This window comes from Lissotriton vulgaris, chromosome 1_1 (genome assembly GCF_964263255.1).
Source record: "Lissotriton vulgaris chromosome 1_1, aLisVul1.2, whole genome shotgun sequence".
In the NCBI taxonomy this organism is placed as follows: Eukaryota; Metazoa; Chordata; class Amphibia; order Caudata; family Salamandridae; genus Lissotriton; species Lissotriton vulgaris.
This window is the reverse complement of record NC_141685.1, coordinates 1,044,867,860-1,044,887,396: the sequence shown is the minus strand read 5'-3', so window position 1 is coordinate 1,044,887,396 and position 19,537 is coordinate 1,044,867,860. Positions and strand designations below refer to the sequence as shown.

Below are 19,537 nucleotides of genomic sequence, written 5' to 3'. Positions count from 1 at the left end.
AGTGGGCGTTTCCCTACACTGAGTTTTGGGACATATACTGCCGTAAATTAATGTTTCGCAAAACGCAGCCATGTCGTTCACTTTGTGGCCACTTCGCAGGTGAATGATTTTCTATGTTGTGAATCTGGACTAAAAGGAGAGGACATTTTATTCATCGGTGGTGATGTCATATTTTAAGGGTTAGTGAAACGAGACATTTTTCCAGGTGCTTGTTTGGGGCATATATATGTACAGGTTTCGAGCCCTGCAGCACAGAACACCGGAAAGACTGCTTAGGGCGAAATAAAAATGTCAATTCTGAAAGTCCCTTCAGAATTGTTTGTAGTCGAGTACCCGAACTGACACGGTGGTGCGTCAGGGTTTGATTTCAGTGACGCAGCAAGTGTGCCATGAATCCGTGCTCAAGCAAGAGAGAGACACCCTTGGCCCCACGTCTGGTAGTAACGATAGATATACAAGAGTTAGAACTACATTGGATTCTTCACACCCATGGGCCCACCACCACTGCACCTGCTGAACCACTGACAGCTCGGAGCCTGTTTATGTTTCGCACTCTGAGGTGTAAATGGACCTTTTTTCTATGAAATAGCACTGGGCGTTTGCATATCACGAGGATCAAATCACCACGCACGCACGACTCTCTCAAAAAAGATATAGGGTTTGATGTAGGAAAGGAGTTTTCCTATTTTGTGTCTACGGGAAAATGCCTTGGTGCATCTGGGCCATATTTAGGTCTGCTTTCTTTTTTTTCACATAACTCCACGTGCAAGTATTTAGCAAGTTTCGATTGTGTAATGTGGAGAAACACGATTTTGATTTTATCATGAATACCTTTAGTCAGGTTCTTTAAGTGGGAAGCAAAAACGGGGGGAGGGGGGTGAGGGTCTCATAAAGGGGCGTGGCCAATTAAATTAAGTGCGTGTGCCATCCGACTTGTATTGTGCGGTTTCTGTCATTGCAACCAGATATGATACAACGCTTAACATCATACCTACAACAAGTCAGGACTATTGGTTTTGATAATGGTTGTTAGTTGAATAAAATAAATAAAGTAGTAACTATGGCTTATATATAATATTGAAAAAACCTCCACTTAAAGCCCTGGTGAGACCACGACAATGTTGCTGCTCCTGAGTTCCAAAAAGAGAAGGGAAATGCAGAGAGAAAATTACTCTCTTTAAAGGATTTCCCTTTCCCTACAACGCTCACCACACATGAGGTTATGCCGTAACTTCTCCACTAGTGAGAAGTGAGCACGCGCACATCTATGTGCCTGCGGTCACTGCAGTCCAGGAAAAACGGACCCCCCTGTGCCAGAGCACCAAACAGAGCCCGATAGAGACCCGTTTCGAGGCCCCCTTTAAAAAACTGCCGGTGCTCAGCACCAGTCAGACCCCCAGGATATAGCGGCATGGATTAGCAAATTTGGCGGCACAAAAATGGAAATTTAGCAGCACAAATATGGAAATTTAGCGGCAGTTTTGCGGCATTTTATGTGGCCATTTTTACTACAACAAACACAGATATCTTAGTTTTTTTAGTTATTTAACAACATGAAGCTATGTATATTTGGTTTCTTTACAATGTAGACACTTTGGGGCAGATTTACAAGCCCCTTGCGCTGCTTTTACGCCGCTGTTGCGCAGCGACGGCGCAAAAGATGCACCATGGTGCGGGGTATTTACAATGTGACGCCGGAGAGTACGGCCAGGGTGCGGATAGAACGTCCCATGTGCGCAGATTCCGGCCCAACTGCGAATGTAAAGATACGACTCGCAAACGATCTCTGTAAATACTAAAAGTCATAAAGTTAGACCTTTGACTAAGATTACCTTTGGGAATCGGCCCATAAGTTTCTCATTGCTTAAATGGGTGTAATTTCTGATATTTATGTTTCCCTCGTCTTCATTGCTTGATTTGCTTGTGAGAAAGTGTTATTCATAATCGTTGAAATGTAACTCATATTCACACTGAAAGTATGAAAATGTCACACATAGCAATCTGAAGCCTTGACAGTTATGCTGTTTTATTTGCGAATAGAGGCCATTATTATTTTGGCGCCAGCGCGTACTTTCGGTTCCAGAGGACACTGCTCGTTGGTGGTGCAGCAGATCACAGAGTGTTGTCACAAAGGAAACGGTGGAAAACCACTCGAGAAAGTTTTAAATATTTTTGTTTGAGAAAATTCCACAACAACAAGTGAATCCCAAAAAGAAATTGCTGCTCCTCAACAAAAGCGTAAAGATGAGATCGTTATTCATTACCAATCAATGCTTGGTTTTAACATTAAATGCACCGCACAATTAATTGTTTACCAGAGAGGCTTTTAATTGGGCACCTGCAAAGAGAGGCACTGTGGCATAGCAGTACATCACTACTCAAGGCTCAAGAGGCGCTAAAAGGGTTTGTTTATTGAGTAGTTTACACAACGCCCCCGCCCCCTCGAGATCTCCCCCTCCACTTATTTATAACCTTGTGATAAGAATGCCGTTTGATTAATCTCTCTGAAACCTTGTAACGAGAAACATAACAGCCCTGTATATATTTCTCATAAAACCATCAGGGAGTTAGCGGGTATTATATGTGCCTCGGAGATCAGCACCTCTCCCCCTTCGTGAACATCACGAAGAAAGGAAGGAAGGCCTGTCGAAAGAGCCAGCACCTGGCCGTCAGTACCAGGGGATAAGAGCAGGCGCCCTTAGCTCGAGCCATCAGTGCAGAAACAGCAGGCGGCCTTAGCTTTGACCAATGTGCAAAACAGCAGGCGGTGGTGACGGCTTGTAGGTTGGCTGGAGAGGCAGCCAGACAGCCACAAACACGCCAGGTACGGTAAATTACCCAATCCACAGGCGATAGCCACATAAAGCAGACCACCCAGGATAGATATAGCGGCTTTTGTAAAAATGCCGCGATTTCTCAAAAAATGCCGATTTCGCGGGCACTTTTGTAAAAAGCGCGGCATTTTTTCAAAATTGCCGATTTTGCGGCAAATCGCGAAATCGCGATATCCTGGAGGGTCTGACCAGTGAGACCGGCCCACTTAAAGCTCTGCCTTTTCTCTTATTGCGATTGCCAACACATCTTTGCTGTTTTATAGAACAGTAAATGTTTATCACTCCCACGAATCCTCCATTGAACCCCAAATTCTTGTCACCTCGACATCCTCCTCACACCCAGACATCATCAGAACTTCACGCACACTCCTCAAATACACCCCAGTCAAAGCCCCCACTCTCGCATCGCACACACACACACACACACACAGTCCCACCACACAGCCCCTCACACTCCCTTGTGCCTCTGTTCGCTCCTGCATCACCATGGCCAAACCCATGCACTCCATTCAAAATCACAGCTCTCGACCACAACTCCTGTCATGCCTCCCCACGCTGCTTCTTTCCCCTCCCGAACAGTCCTTTGTTCAGGAGCGGATAATTGCATTTATGCAGCGCTTACTAACCCTGGCAAGGCGTCATCGCGTTTTTTCAGTGGTTAGCACGCTATTCTGAAACCCAAAGATGATTAATGGTGAATTAGTATAGGGAGATATGAAATTAGTTTGAGCAATGGACATGGGTGTTTGTTGTTTGGATTGGAAAAAGATCGTGGAGGGATAGAAGAGGGCAGGGTTTACATTTATATAGCGCTTTCTACCCCTGATGAGCTTTCAAAGTGTTTTTTGGCGGGTAGTACGCTACTCCGGACCCCAAGCAGGATTAGTGGGGAAATTAGTATGGGTGAATATGAAACTAATTTGAGCAGTGGACATGTTAGTCTGTTAGATTGAAAAGGATCGTGGAGGGATAGAAGAGGGAATGGTATAGAAAGTGGGTTTTTTTGCAACTCACCACAACAACCAACTGCAGTGCTCCACAGTTGACTCCACACCATAAGCCTACCTCCACCCACCTAATGATCCTAACATTCCCTTGAATTCCAGCAGCTGTATCGCTGCACCCACAACCCACATATGTTGTTCGACACATTACAAACAGCAATAGCTTATACTATAACCCACCGGACAGTCATCACATACAGATAACCTTCTAGTTACAAACCAGCACACGCTACCCCTTGTGGGTTGAACCTTCTGATGGTAATTAAGCGCATGAAATGAAACACATTAGGTCTGCTGAGAGGTTCCCTAGTCAACAGAACTCTCCTTAGCAACTGTCTCTTCATCTCCGACAGTGGGAATGGCTACCACCCTCGAAGAAGCTGAGTGATTCAGTGCAGCCATTGTGCACCAAACACATTCACCAACAACTCACTTAAGAGGTCACATTCACCTTACACCTGAGCACACTACTTCACACTACTACTAATAATACCTCTTCACAGGCTGCCTCAGGCTCTAGTTTGTGATGGGAATATCCATGAAATTGGAAAAAGCATTTCGAACTTCTGGAAGCGCTACGTTGCCACTGCCTGACAACTCTACTACCTCTCACCTAACAACCCTCACATCACCTCATCGACCCAACTCCCTTTCCGACCTCTCCACCTCATCACTGCCCTTCCTATCTACTCACTTACTTTCACACAAGACTTAGCCCTGAAACTATAGCCACCCTCTTTGTAGCAACTCCACACAACAACACACCCTACAAGATGCCAAAATTTAAAGGCTCTCTCCAGAGCACATCACCGAATGTGTTGCACCACATCACACCACAGAAGGCCATTCGGCACCACCATTACAATATTACAGTGTAACAAACAACATACAACACATTCCATCAAATACCATTGCAGGAGTCTCCAACCTTTTCTGTAATAAGAGCTACTTATGTTCAATGAAAATCAACCAGAACTATCAATGTTATAGTTGTAATAGTGACCACATTAGACAAGATTACATTAGTCGCCACTATATGCAAGATCACAAGCAGTGATTACCTCAGTGCATCAGGTAAAGTTGCCAGCAGTAATGTAAAAAAGGAAAGAAAAGCTTTGTCAATGTTGAATGCCTCTACATGGGTGTTGGAAAAGGAGGCAGCATCTGTGAGGCCTGCACAAATAACATGACACATTTGTTATTCACTGGGAACCAAACACCCTAGGGCAGGGCCTGACTCTCAGAGGGTAGCGTTGCAGAGCAGTCTGAGGGTTACGCAAGGGAGGTGGTGTGGGCTAGTAATCTCCATTTGCAGGTGAGCAAAGATAACACTCAATAATTGATTGTCCAGTCTGCACTTTGCTTTATAAAAGTAAGAGTACATTTATTAAACACACACACTACTCAATACTATGCACCTATTTACAAATATACATAAGCTGTTGGAATTACTTTGTGACATTGCATAACATCTCCACCCCTCTCGCAGGGTGGTGGGGTCTAGTACCACCACTCCCATGTATGCACATCATCTTACACCCAATGCAATTAGTTGGACATAACCTGGAGTGAGGGCCCTGCACACTGGCACCATGCCAGTGGCACTCCCCCCCCCCCCCCATTACCTCAACGAGCATTAAACAGGGGTACACCTGCCTTGGTGACACATGACCCTGACAAAGCATCTCCTACTGATCATACAGTAGGCACCTCTACATCTTAAAGACTAACAGTCTGGGGTCTTCACCTAAGCGCAGCAGCAAGAATACATGTTTACGCACACTTCAGAATGACAGTACTCAGCACATTTGGATATCATTAAAAATGCATTGCAATTACAGCCCCTAAAGGCATCACAGATGATCACAAGATTAAGCTGTAAATACCGTCAAACACCCTAGCAAGAGTGTCTAGCCACTTAAATACACTTTGCTTATGACATCACCTTACACCAATACTTCACATTGAACATCAGTCCCTCTAAAATAAATAACCATTACTAAATGCATTTCAGTGCAATTACACTCTTCACCTCCAGGCAATGCCCTTCTCCAGACATCCCTAACTCAGCCATTCACTCCTTGATGCACTAGTCGATCCTCCTCCAGCTGTAGAACAGAAGTCCCAGCCAAAGAGGAGATGAAATGGTGACTGAGCCCTTGAGGGGTTATCCTTTTTAAGTTCCCATGACACTTAGGGGGAACTTTTCCTCTTTGGGCTGGTGGAGGCTGCGTTGCTCCTGCAGCTCCCCCTGCTTCAACAAATGAGGGTGACCCCCCTCCTCTGGGGGCCACCAGTATCCAAGACAGCAGAGTTCCTAATGCCTTGCAAGGCATTCTGGGGCGCTCCATGCCGATTTCCCCACATATTAAATGAGCGGCTCTCCCGCTGTGCCGGGGAGAGCCGCGATGTGTGCCCCAAGCTGCTTTGGACGTTGGTGGGAGGGTCCGGCCCCACCCGGACCCTCAGGTGAGTCATTCAGCTCAGGGAGTCCACCCCGGCCGATCCGCTGATTTTCTGGGGTCCGGTCCAGCCCAGGCCCCTGGAACCTATCTCACTCCTCTTGGGGGGGCCCGGTCCCCCGCCGGGACCCCCGCATGCCCACACATTGGGGGACAGCCTGGGGAGCCCACCCTGGCTGCCCCCGCTGGCTCCCTGCCCGGCCAGCAACCTCGCGTGCTGCCGCGGGAGCCGTCAACTCAGTTCTAGTCTGCCCGCTCCGGCGGGCAGACACGCGAGGCCTCTCCGGACCTCGGGGGAGTGCGGCTGCACTCCCCCGGCCTTCTCCTTGGTGTCGGTGGCCCGGAGATGGGGTCTCGGGCCCCCGGATATCTTCGGGGGAGTGCGGCGGCACTCCCCCATCTCCACCTCACTTCGGGGCCCGGGGATGGTCCCGGGCACCCTCCATGAGTTCAGGACCCAGGGATGGGGTCCCAGGCCCCCTCCATGACTTCGGGGCCGGGGATGGGGTCCCGGGCCCCCGGACATCTTCGGGGGGCGCGACGGTGCTCCCCGCATCGGTGAGGGCCAGGGTGGGCTCCTGGCGCCCCTGGAGGCAATTTTCAGTGGGGGTGCGACGGCGCTCCCCGCCCCCTTCTTGGCCCCCCTGCTGGCATCTTAACAGGAAGCGCGAAGGCGCTCCCCGGCTTTGCTCCCTGACCCACCCTGGGGGCATCTCGGAGACCGGCGGCGGAGCCCCACGCGCTTCGTCGGTCTTCTTAGGGGTCAAAGGTCGCCTACCTTCCGGGGGCCATATCTCAGCCCCTGGGGGTCTGATCTGCCCCATTTTCACGTCTTCTCACTCCTGGTGGCGTCCCCCAGCCACTGGGAGCACTCTCCTTTGTCCTCCGGGTCTCCAAGAGGGTGCATTCTGCAGGGAGCAGTCTTCACTGGCTCCCTGTGCCTCTCTTCTCCCTGCGCAGAGGCATCTCCTTCCGCACACCGGTCCTGGGCTCTCCTTCTGGCGCTTTTAGGGGCCTGGGAGGCAGTCAGTGGTGTCCTCCTTCCAACTGCCCATTGCACCAGGCTCCAGCACCTTTCGCCTCAGCAGACCACACCCCAGAGAGAGCTTCTCTTCTTGTGTAAGTACTTTTTAAAAGTTGAGTAGAGGGCTGGCAGGAAGTCTCTGTGTGTCCTATCAACCAGCGACACATCACTTCCCTGCCACTGCTCCCTCCTTCTTGCCCAGCCTCTGGGTTTGTTCAAACATGGCGTCGTCCAGTGTCACTGGCCACATGGCCTCAGAAACTCAACTCCTTTCCCCCACACTGCCTCCCTTCCTTGGTGCAGCCTAGTGCCTGACACCCAGCGACAGCAGTTGATGGATTGGCTTGTAGCTCCACCTATCTTTTCTCCTTGGAGGGAAGAAAGGTCATTAATCTAACCTGCCAGGGCCAGACCCCAGGCAGGGTCTCAGAGAAATATGAGATTTCTGCATGACCCAAAAGCAGTACAAATATGACTTTGGACTCTGCAAAATACTTATTTTCACATCCGCTACACTGGACTTTAGTGCGTGTCTGGAATCTGTAGGCCTTGTGGAAGTCATTTTAACCATGGGCCCCACATCCCCATAGGGGAATAATGAAGTGAAAACACAGTAAAACACACTGACTTTCCCTGGCATGTTCCTTCCCAGGGTGCACACGCATGTACACCTGTGTCTGCATGTAACCAACACGGTGTCCCATACTCCAGCTGCTGCGCAGCGGCCTAGTCAAGCCAGGGGTACACCAGTAAAATCTCCATACAGTCTCCTTCATTATGAGTTCACTGTGAATGAGTCCCAGATTATGAGGCTCCCCCACAGTAAAAGCTCAACAATTAGGTGCTCAAAAAGCGAAAAATCCTGGCGGCCCATAGTGTCAGAACCACCCTCTAACAATGGGTAACACAGTAACAAACAGAGCTAGATTGATTATGGCACTAAGTTAATAATATTAGTAATAAGTCTTCTAGTGGTCATATGATTTAGCAGTCAAATATGAGTTTAAGATATGTTTTTGAAATTCAGCATTTTCCCAAACATCAGATTGTGGGACCTGAAAATACACCCAATTTCGCCATAATTACACGCCTTGTAATTTTGTTATGCATATAATAATTCAACCAAGCAAAAGCTTTTAATTTAAACTACAGGGTTTCACACAGGAAAACTACTTACATGAAGCTGAAGAGCTACAAATAGCTCACAAGCTACTTGCTGAAGAAGCCTGTATTACATTAAACAACTATTCACCTTGCATACAACACAATGCCACTCATAACACCATACAAGTCAGTGCACCATTGCCTTCTATCACAAACAGCAGGACAATTATTGACAAAACTGCCGTACTCCAGACTTCACCATCATGCACATCCTATCTGAGGCTCTCTCGCCATCCTCTAGTCATGCCTCCCAGTGCTCCCATAATACACCCCAAAACCTCAATCGACCGATCACACACTACCCTCCAGACACACTCTCCATTCTAGCTACAAACCAGAATCTCAATATCTCACACCCACCATTATGATTCAGCTTAATTCTCAGTTATTACAATTAAGCACAATGCCCTATTATAGCCAGCTCAAACTCACTGCACCAACAGGGACATGGATAGAACAGAGCCACCAGAACCAAACTACTCCCTCTTCACTGACTGGGGATAATATCATCTATCCATGTCAAATGTGAACAAGCACTGTCAATGCCAATACCTATAGCGTATAACAAAGTGGTTCTTCAGCCTGGCAAGTTTAAGCACTCAATTATTCAACACACATACTGTCTCTCATCCTTGTACTTGTGCATCCATCTACTCGCTCATTCTTGGGTTTATACTCTTAACCATTCACAATACAACACACATGCACAAATGAAACAATATTATGCAAGTAAAATCGAAATCACTAATGTATAATAAAGAAATCAAGCTGCTGCATAAACATGGAAGGCTTAGGCTTGCAAAAAATATATGAATAGCAGAGGGCAAGGGCATTTGTTTTGCAATGTTACTGCACATATTGTATCTTTTTTTTTTCTTCTCCCGCAGTACAGATTTTATTTTACAAAATGCTCGATAAAGAGTTTACTCTCTTGGTGCTGTAACAGAACATCAGTCGGTTCTTTTGTAGGTCTATTTTTTGGACTGCAAGGCGGCGTTTGCTTGCATTTTCTTGATTCCCTTCTTGTTGTGCTTCTTGGCAAAACGCATGTTCCGCATAAATTTGGGATCCACTCCTTTGGGAGATTCATATCGCTGGGATCTGGGCTTCTTGAAGCCATTTCTGTGCTATTTGTGGTATTGGTTATGAGTTGTATGGTTCTTGGACTTGGCCATGATTGCAACGACACTCTCGGTCTGTGCTGTAGCAGAGCTCGGGAGCCCATATTGTATCTTTTTTTAAGTTCCGACATGGCCATCACGTTTAGAATGCTTTTGGAACAGTAAAACAATGATACACTATGGACAATAGCATTTCAAGATGATCACCTGGTTTTGAAGCAGTGGCTGCTCAGGAAGTGGGGAATTGCATGTGAAATAGGCAAGAAGTGAGCAGCCCTGGCACTGAAGCACACTTATTTTCAACCAGCAGTGTACCCGTGATCAGGCTAGGTGAAAGAGGCAATGACCTAAGTGGGCTGACCCACTGCCCCATGTTTAATACTGTAACAGATATAAGTAATGTATAGGTGACCCTCAAGTGGACCAGTGATGGAAGAGATCGGATCCAGAGTTGCAACATGTATGTATTTTCTAATAATTTTCTGATTACAAGAGCCTAGCTGACAACTGAACCTGTTGGGGTCTCCTAATAGGATCTAACAAGCTTTATTACAATGCACATATTTTATCCCAACGACTTAACAAAGACATTAATCCAAACCAAAACTCTTGTCTACTGGGGAGAGGATGTGGCCCAAAGGCTAGAGCGGTCAACCTTGAAGCTGGGGAACCAGGTTCGAGTCTCGGCGGGGATGCTCAACATCCTGTGATTCTGGGCAAATCACTTAATCTCCCATGCTAAACACAAAAAGAAAATTGAACGTGTTCATCTGTTAAGCAACTGGTTCTCATGTAAAGCACTTGGATACCTTTGGGTCAAGGTGCGCTATATAAAACTCCCCCCCCCCCCCCCAAAAAAAGGAAATCTGTGAAAATTCCCTATAACAAAATGCCTGCCTAAAGGCTTTAACGCTGTGTAATACCAGCACACCCTCAAAGGCCTATTAGCTTATTGACTTTAACAAATGCTTTTTTACAAAAATAAGGCCTACTGTTCATAACTGTTCATAATATATATATATCAGGCCTACAGCATAGGACATAACTTTTCCCAGGGAACCAATCACGCCTATGGCCTTTACACTGGCTTGTCACTGTTAACAACTCTGGCCTAAAGTACAGAGCATACGTTTTCCTAAAAGGCTACCATCAGGCATACAGTTACAAAATTACAAATATATAAAAAAAATGTAGTTGGCAAAACAAAATACAGCCTCTTTTAAGAGGTTTACAAGGATTCAGTCTTCCACTAAATAGGCTGTAGCAGAGGGGGACACGAATACCAAAACCCGTGACTACTACAGTAATCCCAGGTTTCATGTAACAACATACCTCTCTATAGGCTTTAAAAGAGTATAGAAACAGCCCACCCTTTTAGGCATATTAGCTTTAACCAAATATTTCCACAATAAATAAGCTGGCCTGCTGCCCTTGACAGACCAATGGCATCAAGGCCTGACATTTCTCAATGAATCAAGAAGGCCTGCAGCCTTTATTAGTGGTTTGTCTCTATAACTAACTGAGGCCTATTTTATGGAGTTTAAGCTTTTCCACGAGTTAATTATGGGGTATATGGTCTTAAAATTACAAATATATACAAAATTATATTTGTAAAAAGGAAATACAATCCCTCGTTAGAGGACCTGAGGATTATCAAAATGCAAATAGTCTACCTCTAGGGTTTGCAAGAGGTGGTAACCAACACCAGTCAGGGGCGGCTCCTCCATTTGAGCGGAGGAGTCTCATCCCACAAAGAAAAGCCCTAGGCCAGAGCGGAAAAATAAAATGGTAATAAATGTATAACTATTTTATTTTTCAGCAACCAACCTGTCCAGAACGGAGCGCCGAGATGGGCGGAGCCAGTGCTGCTGAGTGGCAGCAGGGTGCTGAGTGCTCAAGTTTAAAATGTGCATGTCTCTTTGGCCAGCCGACTTGCGATGGCTAGCCAGACATGCGCATTTTAAACCTCTCTAACCCAGCAGAGAAAGCACAGGCCTCCAGAGCACTAAGGAAGGCTGCTCCCCCCCCCCAATCCTAGTGCTTCCCTCATGCTGCTTAACAGCATGAGAGCAGCACCAGGATTGGCTTGGGAGTTGGGAGCCTGCCTTGAGCAGAGAAGACCAATTGAGGAGGATGTTGCGCTCGTGCAGAAAGGTAAGTATATTTTATTTTAATTGTTTTTTTTTCTGTGCCACCCGCCCACCACCCTCGGTACCAGTCAGCCGCCACCGACACCAATATCTTAGCCAACTTTGGTTATATGTTGGATTCCATGCTATAACACACAGAAATAACAATCCGCCCATTTGGCTTTAACACAGGCTTTTCACAATAAATAGGTCAGCCGTACAGCCTTTGTCGTAACTCTTCATTAATAACCAGACCAGGGCCAGCGTGGCCGTAGCAGGCACCGAGCGTTTTCCTGGTGTGCTGGAAGGGTGGGGGCTGGTTTTGGAGTGGTGGGGACCTTTTTAAGTCGAGCCTGGGAACACGCATCCGAAGGATGCGGTCCAGGTGGAGAACTATAGCTAGCTGACTCGGGGGAATGAAGGACAAGAAGCTGCCACGCGCTTCTCTCCGGCTGGATTCAGCTGCGTGCACACGCACCCACACTCACGCATGCGCACATCACAGCCACACGCATACACAGCCACAAGCATACACAGGCACCCCCCCCCCGCCCCCGCACCTACACACACTAGCGCACCTACACGCACACACAGAGACCCCCCCACACACACACCAGCGCACCTACACAAAGACCCCCCTCCCCCCGCCGCAATCGCACACGTACACATACACACACACACACACACCAGCACCGGACCCCACTCACCGGCTACGCAGGATTTCTCTTCTCTGGGGCGGCCCCGGGGCTCTCCGTAGCTCACGGGAGCCCCGGGCCGCGGGAGGACTCGGCTTCTTTGCTCCATCCCGGCGGGCAGCCAATCATAGCCCAGCAGCAGGCGGGACTTCCTTCTTTCTTCTGGCCCGGCCTACGTCTTCTCTCCCGTTGCCTGGCTTCCTGCCTCAGGGGTCCGCCAATGGCAGCGCGGCAACGAGTATGCATCTGTAAGAAGATGAATCCTCGCAGCAGGTACATTTGAGACTGTGTAAAAACATTCCTAATGCAAATAAATGGAGTCAGCGAAACCAAGATGGATTTTAAGGCAGATGTAGTGAGACTTAGCGTAGGAAGATGAATCCTTTATATACCCAAAATAAGTTTATGTAACAAGGTGATTCTTCAATGGGCATAAAATAAGTCTGCGCCAGAAAATGGTGCTTAATGAACATACAGGCCTGTGCCAGGGGATGGATCATCAACGTAGGTGCAGTGAGTGTCTGCAAGATGATGAACCTCGAGTGGGGCACGGGCGAGAGTTGCGCTATGCGAGGGGCGCGTCAATGGCCCACTGTGACCTCTCCACGCACTCGGGGCGTGGGACGAGACCATGAGGAGGAGAGAGGGGTCCATCCATGGGGTGACCGTGCCCCTGGGGGCTTCTGCAAAGAAACATTGCACCAAAGTAATGCGCTTACTCTGAATAACTGGACTTCGCGTCGGCGACCACCCGTCCCTGCGGCCGGTGCCCAGCGAGCATGGGTGCCCAGACACGGGGCATTCACCACCCGGGGCAGCATGTGCTATAGAGCGCGAACCCCGCCCCCTCCAGGCAGACAAATGCTATTTACACACATCCCATGGGGCGGGTGCAGGGCACTGGGGCAGTCAACAGACCGAAGGCAGCCTCTGGGCAGTCAGGCTGGGCTGGGGCAGTCACCCACATGCCGTGAAAAAGAGCTCAGAGGGTCGGTGCATTTACTGCAGAGAATGCGGGGAACCAGCAAGTCCCGGATTGGTCAGTTCACTCATACACTTGCCGTAAAAATCCACATGAAAATGGCGATTTGGACCTTCCAGTATCGGAAAGGACGGCTCAGTTTTTTTTTTATCCTAGAGAGGTCTATAAAACTAGTGTGGCGCCCATTAGTCACTGTAACTCTCTTTCACCCTCGATGGAGAACCACGCCTTCCCTGCTGTTTACATGCCCTATACTTTCTCCTCATAATGCGGCTATCGCCTGCCACTGACTCCTCCCCAGACCCATGGGTCTTTCAGTTTCAACCACCTAGTGTGTCACTGCCCCAGACCCATGCGGGTTTCACATAGCGAGTCACTGACTTTGCCCCATCTCTGCTGGGCTGCCTGTTCCACAAAGACACTGCAACATTTCAACCTCAGGAGTCATCGTTTTACTTTCTTCCCAATATGCAAATGACATGCAAATAATAAAACCAACGTGAAGCATTGCATGATGGGTCCGTGCACCCTTTTTTAACACAACCCAAGACAATGTGTGTTTTTTTAAAACAGAAATAAAGGGAGGTCGGTGGGAGGGAGGGGTGCTAGAGTGGAGGCCGGGGTGATGCGCGTCGTCAGACTAAGGTCACCATGACTGAGGAGGGACATGAGTTACACTGGGCAGGAGCACTGTCCCACTCTCTCCATCCGTCCATGTCTTGGGGTTGGGTGACTGTCCAGTGAGCGGCTAGCGAGGGCAATACTGCTGACACCAGACCACACTTTCGCATCACCAGGGCTGTGCCCTGTCATGGTGTAATTTTTGGAACCGCCTCTGTCACAAAGTTAAAACGGAAAACAAGTTTGTTTGATTACAGTGGTAGATGTAGTCAGTCTGCAATAAGATCAGTTTTTAGGTTTCTGCCTGCCCTGGGCTCCCTTTCTTCCACGGTACCATGCTGCAGTGTGTGGCCCTGTGTCCGCATGGCTGCTCTGCAGACGTGCTGTGCGGGTCCGGGGGGCTATACTGTCCACGGCACCCTCGTTAATCTTCGCTCTTGTGGGTGTCACACGCAGTCCGCTTTTTGGAGGAAGGCGTGAATGCCGTGTATATGTAGATTATTGCAATTGCCCTTCCTCACTCAATCAATCGCCCTCCCTCACTCAATCAATCGCCCTCCTTCACTCAATCAATCGCCCTCCTTCACTCAATCAATCGCCCTCCTTCACTCTATCACCCTCCCTCACTCTATCGCCCTCACTCTATCGCCCTCACTCTATCGCCCTCACTCTATCGCCCTCACTCTATCGCCCTCACTCTATCGCCCTCACTCTATCGCCCTCACTCTATCGCCCTCACTCTATCGCCCTCACTCTATCTATATTAAAAAAAATTAAAAGCCATTGTTATTTGTAATATCAATACATCTAAGTCACGTAAATACAACACATATTGCATTACAAATGCTATAGGTGTCACATTTGCGAAAGTTATAACTATTGGCATTGTAAATGACAAAGCTATTAATTTCGCTACTTTCAAAACCAACACAGAAATAAAAAAATTGTCATGTACAATACCAATAGCTCAAACTTTCCTAATGCGAGACCTATTGCATTGCAAATGCTTGTTAGTTACTGGGGCTGGCAATATTGGACCCTTGTAACAAAAGCAGCAGCAGTGCTTCTCACTAGCACACCCCCTCCCATTAATTGCCAGGGCTGGTTTGTGTTTCCAGTCCGGCCCTGGACAAGACGTCCAGTAATGCCCACTAGCTTATCGCCACAACCAACTCAGTCCTGCTGTACTGATGATACACTTCCCCCCTCGACACAGAAAGCGCAACACAAGCATACTTTTCTTTAGTGGAAGCACATAACTTCTGTGCAATCAAATTGTGTTGTCAAGGCAAGAGCGGAGCTCCAGCCTCTCTGTCTTTCATATACATGAAAGCTCATTTTCTGTAGCTCACATAAGGTCTAGCGACAGCTGCACTGTTAAGGGCGAGCTAAAAAAAAACATTACAAAAGAAACTCCTGAAGAGCTCCAAACTCATAATATAGGATGACTAGAGGATCCTAAAGATAAAGATGCAGTACCCTGGATTGGGCAATACCAGGGAAAGGTAATCAGGACAGGAAACATGGCAACCGGGTACAAACTATAGGGACCCAACTACAGCAGGTGGGTAATGTTTCCGATAAACGCATGGAATCTGCTTCACTCACCATCGCTTGAGCCACGGAGCCATTATCAAAGTGCGCAGACCCCATCAGGAACCCTATCACAGGCAACAGAACACCTTGTTGAACCACTTCACATTTGTGTCTCACTCTAGCCACACATAGCCATTACTGAAGCACAACACCCACCACCTACGAGAGGCCCATCACGACCAGACTTGCAACAGATAAAGGCTGTTTGGCATGGGCAAGGTAGAGGGCCTCATGAGCTTAACATGGACTGCAAGCTACCAGGCAGAGACAACCCACTACACTCCGTATTCACATGAGCCAGGTTGGGAGGTTACAAGAGCCCTCTTACAGACCACCTCCTAGAGGATAATCCACACCTTTTAAAGCACCAAAATCAATGTGTGTTATGATAGGTAGGAATCCCTTGTGCAGAACCTCCACTGCAAGACGATGTCTACACTAAGCACCAGGAGGCCAAGCAATGCCCAGTAACATAACATGGCAAATATGAAAACTCCACTGTACTCCTCTACTTGGGAGAAAGGCTTGGTCAGGTGATAGGATTGGAACCCATGAAGTGAAGGCTACACTGGAGTCCATCTCTTTAGCTGGTGCTCAACTCCCCCCACTCAGTTCTATTTTACCAGGATCTAAACCAGTGACGTACAGATAATAGCCACATATGCACATCAAATGCACTAACAGAGTTATCTGACCACAAATCCAACCTGTGACTCACAGGTTCCAAATACATATCTGCAATGCAGACATTATCTCACAAAGCTACCTTAGATGAGTTTTATTACCAGATTGCAGGTTATAAACAGACCTCTTCTATGTGCACAGCAACACAAAAGCTATTTACTAGGACAGAAACCATCTGCATACTGATCCAACCAGCAGCTGCATTACCTTGTTCAGTCCCTTACCACGATATGAACATGGAACATGAAAGCTACAAAAAAAGTCTCTCCAGTAGCTGTATTAACCCAAGAAGCTCTCACACGGATTCAACGCTGCGACTGCAGGTTCCACACAGATCTCTAGGGAGGGTGGATATTACTTGAAAGGGGGGGGGCTAACTCTCTCTAATTTGCTAGGTACTTGGATTTAAGTTATCCACAAACGCAGCTCTCAGTATCTCTTCCACCCAGGATTACTTTGGGATTTTGATCCTTCGAAGGGGATGTCAAAATGCGTTTAAGAGTAGAACAGCAAGAGTCAGAAGGAGGAATGGTCAACAGAGGAACGGAGAGAATTCCAAGTAGGCCAGTGCTTCTTAAAGGCCAATGAGAATAAATGAGGCAGAGTCGAACCCGTGTCAGATTAGACTTGCATGGTCACTTTCTGGGGCAATGTGGTCTCTGCACTCTGGAGAGTGATCAGACTTCATAGGGCAAGTCCTGATTGAATGACCACCCTTTCTGGCAGGGCAGAGGGCTTATGGGAAGCCCACCTTCTGTGAATGGGGGGGGGGGGGGGTGACATATCTATGTATATGACTCCACGTGGCACCATCTGGTGGGATGGCCCCCCCGTGAAGCAAAAAATATCTGCCCGCCAGTGGGCAACACAATTCATGGTACAGTTCCTGGTGGAATGCCCCCTTTCTCTGCAGATGTGTGACAATGGACCATTCTAAAGTCGAGTATCTGCCTGCATGCATTATCGTGTCATTGTCACACTTTTTCTAAACACATGCATACGGGAAGGCACACCCATGGAGCAAGATAGTTTGAGCAGACTGTGCCACACTTGCCCAACAATCAAACACTTTCCACATAGGCCTCACTGCAGTCTATCCAACCATAATGCTTCAGTGTCCTATCCATTTGTTCCAGCTTCAAGTGCAGCGAAAAAACAAAACAGCATAACTCTGGTCTCAGGCATGCCGTCAAAATTCCATCCTATACTGGGTACATGAGAGTCAGAGATTCTCTTCCATCCAAAGCCCTGCCAAAGATTAGTGCTCGTCTGTGGATCACCACTGTCACGAAGACCTATTGAAATGTAACTACAATATAAGACACCTCTCAGGCATTTGGGTATTCATAGAGATATCATGTCATAAAGGCTCTTCTCTGTCATAATAGGGGTACAGTCGTGCAGCTTTTTCGGCGAAGGCTTTGACTATTTAAAATGTCCACTAATAAACAACATGTAGACCATTTCTTTTAAACTACACTCATTGTTGCCATTTAAGTACTTCTGAGAAACAGCAACCCTTATGTAAAAGTCCTCACATAGCTTGTTTTTTCTCGAAATCTTTGGAAACATCACACTAGTGTGACAAAATCAAGAAAAGCACGATGTGAGTGTTGGAGGAACTTCTGAAAGATGCCATCTTAGGCTGACAAAACCCCTTTTGGGATGCCTCACCTTTAGATAATGTCAGTATTCACAGCTTTTTTTAACAGATTTTATTTGTCAAAAAAACACATATGATGCAGACATCTGAATCCCAGAGACAGCTGCATGTATGATACAAAAGAAATCGACTTTGACCATTTTACTCGTTTAAAACAGGAGAATATGAAAGGCGATACAGATAAAATCGATCCCTGCAAACACCCAACATCCCCCCCTCCCTCTCCACCCCCCAATGCACTGTCTCCTTATTCCGGAACAGCATATCTCTAAACCAGACTGCCACTGCTCTACATAAAAGCACAGCGTTTAAAATATCGGACCCTGCCATGAAAGTAAGGGCAACCCATGAGAGAATGTCGAAAACAGGGTAGGCCAAAAGGTCACTCCAGGTCCCGTCTCCGGCCCCCCACGGAGGTTCCAATTCCAAGCATCGATAATCCGCCCAGCGCCTACAGATCTTATAATGCTTATGGGGGCACCCTCTAGCTTCAAAAATGGGAATCTCGAGACCCATACAGAAGTCCAGACCTTTTTTCCAGGTCCAGACCGAGGGAGCCATCACCGCCTTCCAGGCTCTAGCTATTTCTCTCTTCACTAAGGTAAAGCCTAGGAGCATAATGTGGCGCTTATAGATGTTGTCCCCAATCCCTTCGTACACAAGTATTCAAAGGTTTAGTTGGGAATCTCTGACATGTCCAATCAGGCCTGAGTTGACAGCCAGAGAAGAATAACCGTAGTTGGGTCTGCTCCATAAACTGATGGTCATTCTTACTGGTGGAACATGCCTACATGATCTTGAAACAAACAGTGGCAATTCTAGTAAATCTGTCTTAAAACTGAAAGTGCCTCTTAAATAACATGTGAATGTAAGCATTTAATAACTCACCACACTGCCACTCTATCATTCATCCTTGCACTCATGCATCCGTTCAGTCATCTAATCACTCAGTCGTCTATGTACACACTCACTCATTCACAATAAAAACACACACAAACCCAACAAGCACATGCAATACAAACTGAAAGAATAAAAGTATAAAAAGAAAAAATGCTGCTTCCTAAATGTATTGGGAATATGCTAGCAATAAAAGTAAGTAAATAATTAAACATAGCAGTGCACAGCCATCTTGGAATGGTATTGTACATCATATATCATTGTTTTAAAGGTTCCACATAGCCGTCGCATATACAAGCAACATGTCAGCCATCTTAAAGGGTTAAACAATGATACGCTATGGGCACTAATATATATCTAACGAAGGCCTACCAAGAATTAGCACAGTCTAAATCTTCTACCCAAAGTGTTGCCTGAGGGGATACTGAAGAACAAAACCCTTGTCTACTACATTAACCTGCAAGATTGCATGTAACAAAATACCCCTATACAGGCTTTAACACAGTGATATAAAAATTCAACAGTAAGGGCCTTTTACCTTCAATATATGTTTTTAAACAATATATATGTCAGGCCTACTATGTTGATTGCAACTTTTCATAATAAACAGATTAGAGCATCGAAAAACAGATAAACAGATGATGGTATCTAATAGAACTTT

General features: G+C 47.0%; 1 protein-coding gene and 1 non-coding gene across 2 annotated transcripts in view; both read left to right on the top strand.

Moving 5' to 3' along the window:
* The window catches only part of CNN1 (calponin 1), a 222,624-nt gene that overhangs the window by 763 nt on the left and 202,324 nt on the right, over window positions 1-19,537 (top strand). The gene's annotated exons all lie outside the window — the stretch shown is intronic.
* On the top strand, window positions 14,123-14,246 carry LOC147748492 (U4atac minor spliceosomal RNA). The gene has a single exon (XR_015300319.1). It is a non-coding gene; the product is annotated as a U4atac minor spliceosomal RNA (small nuclear RNA).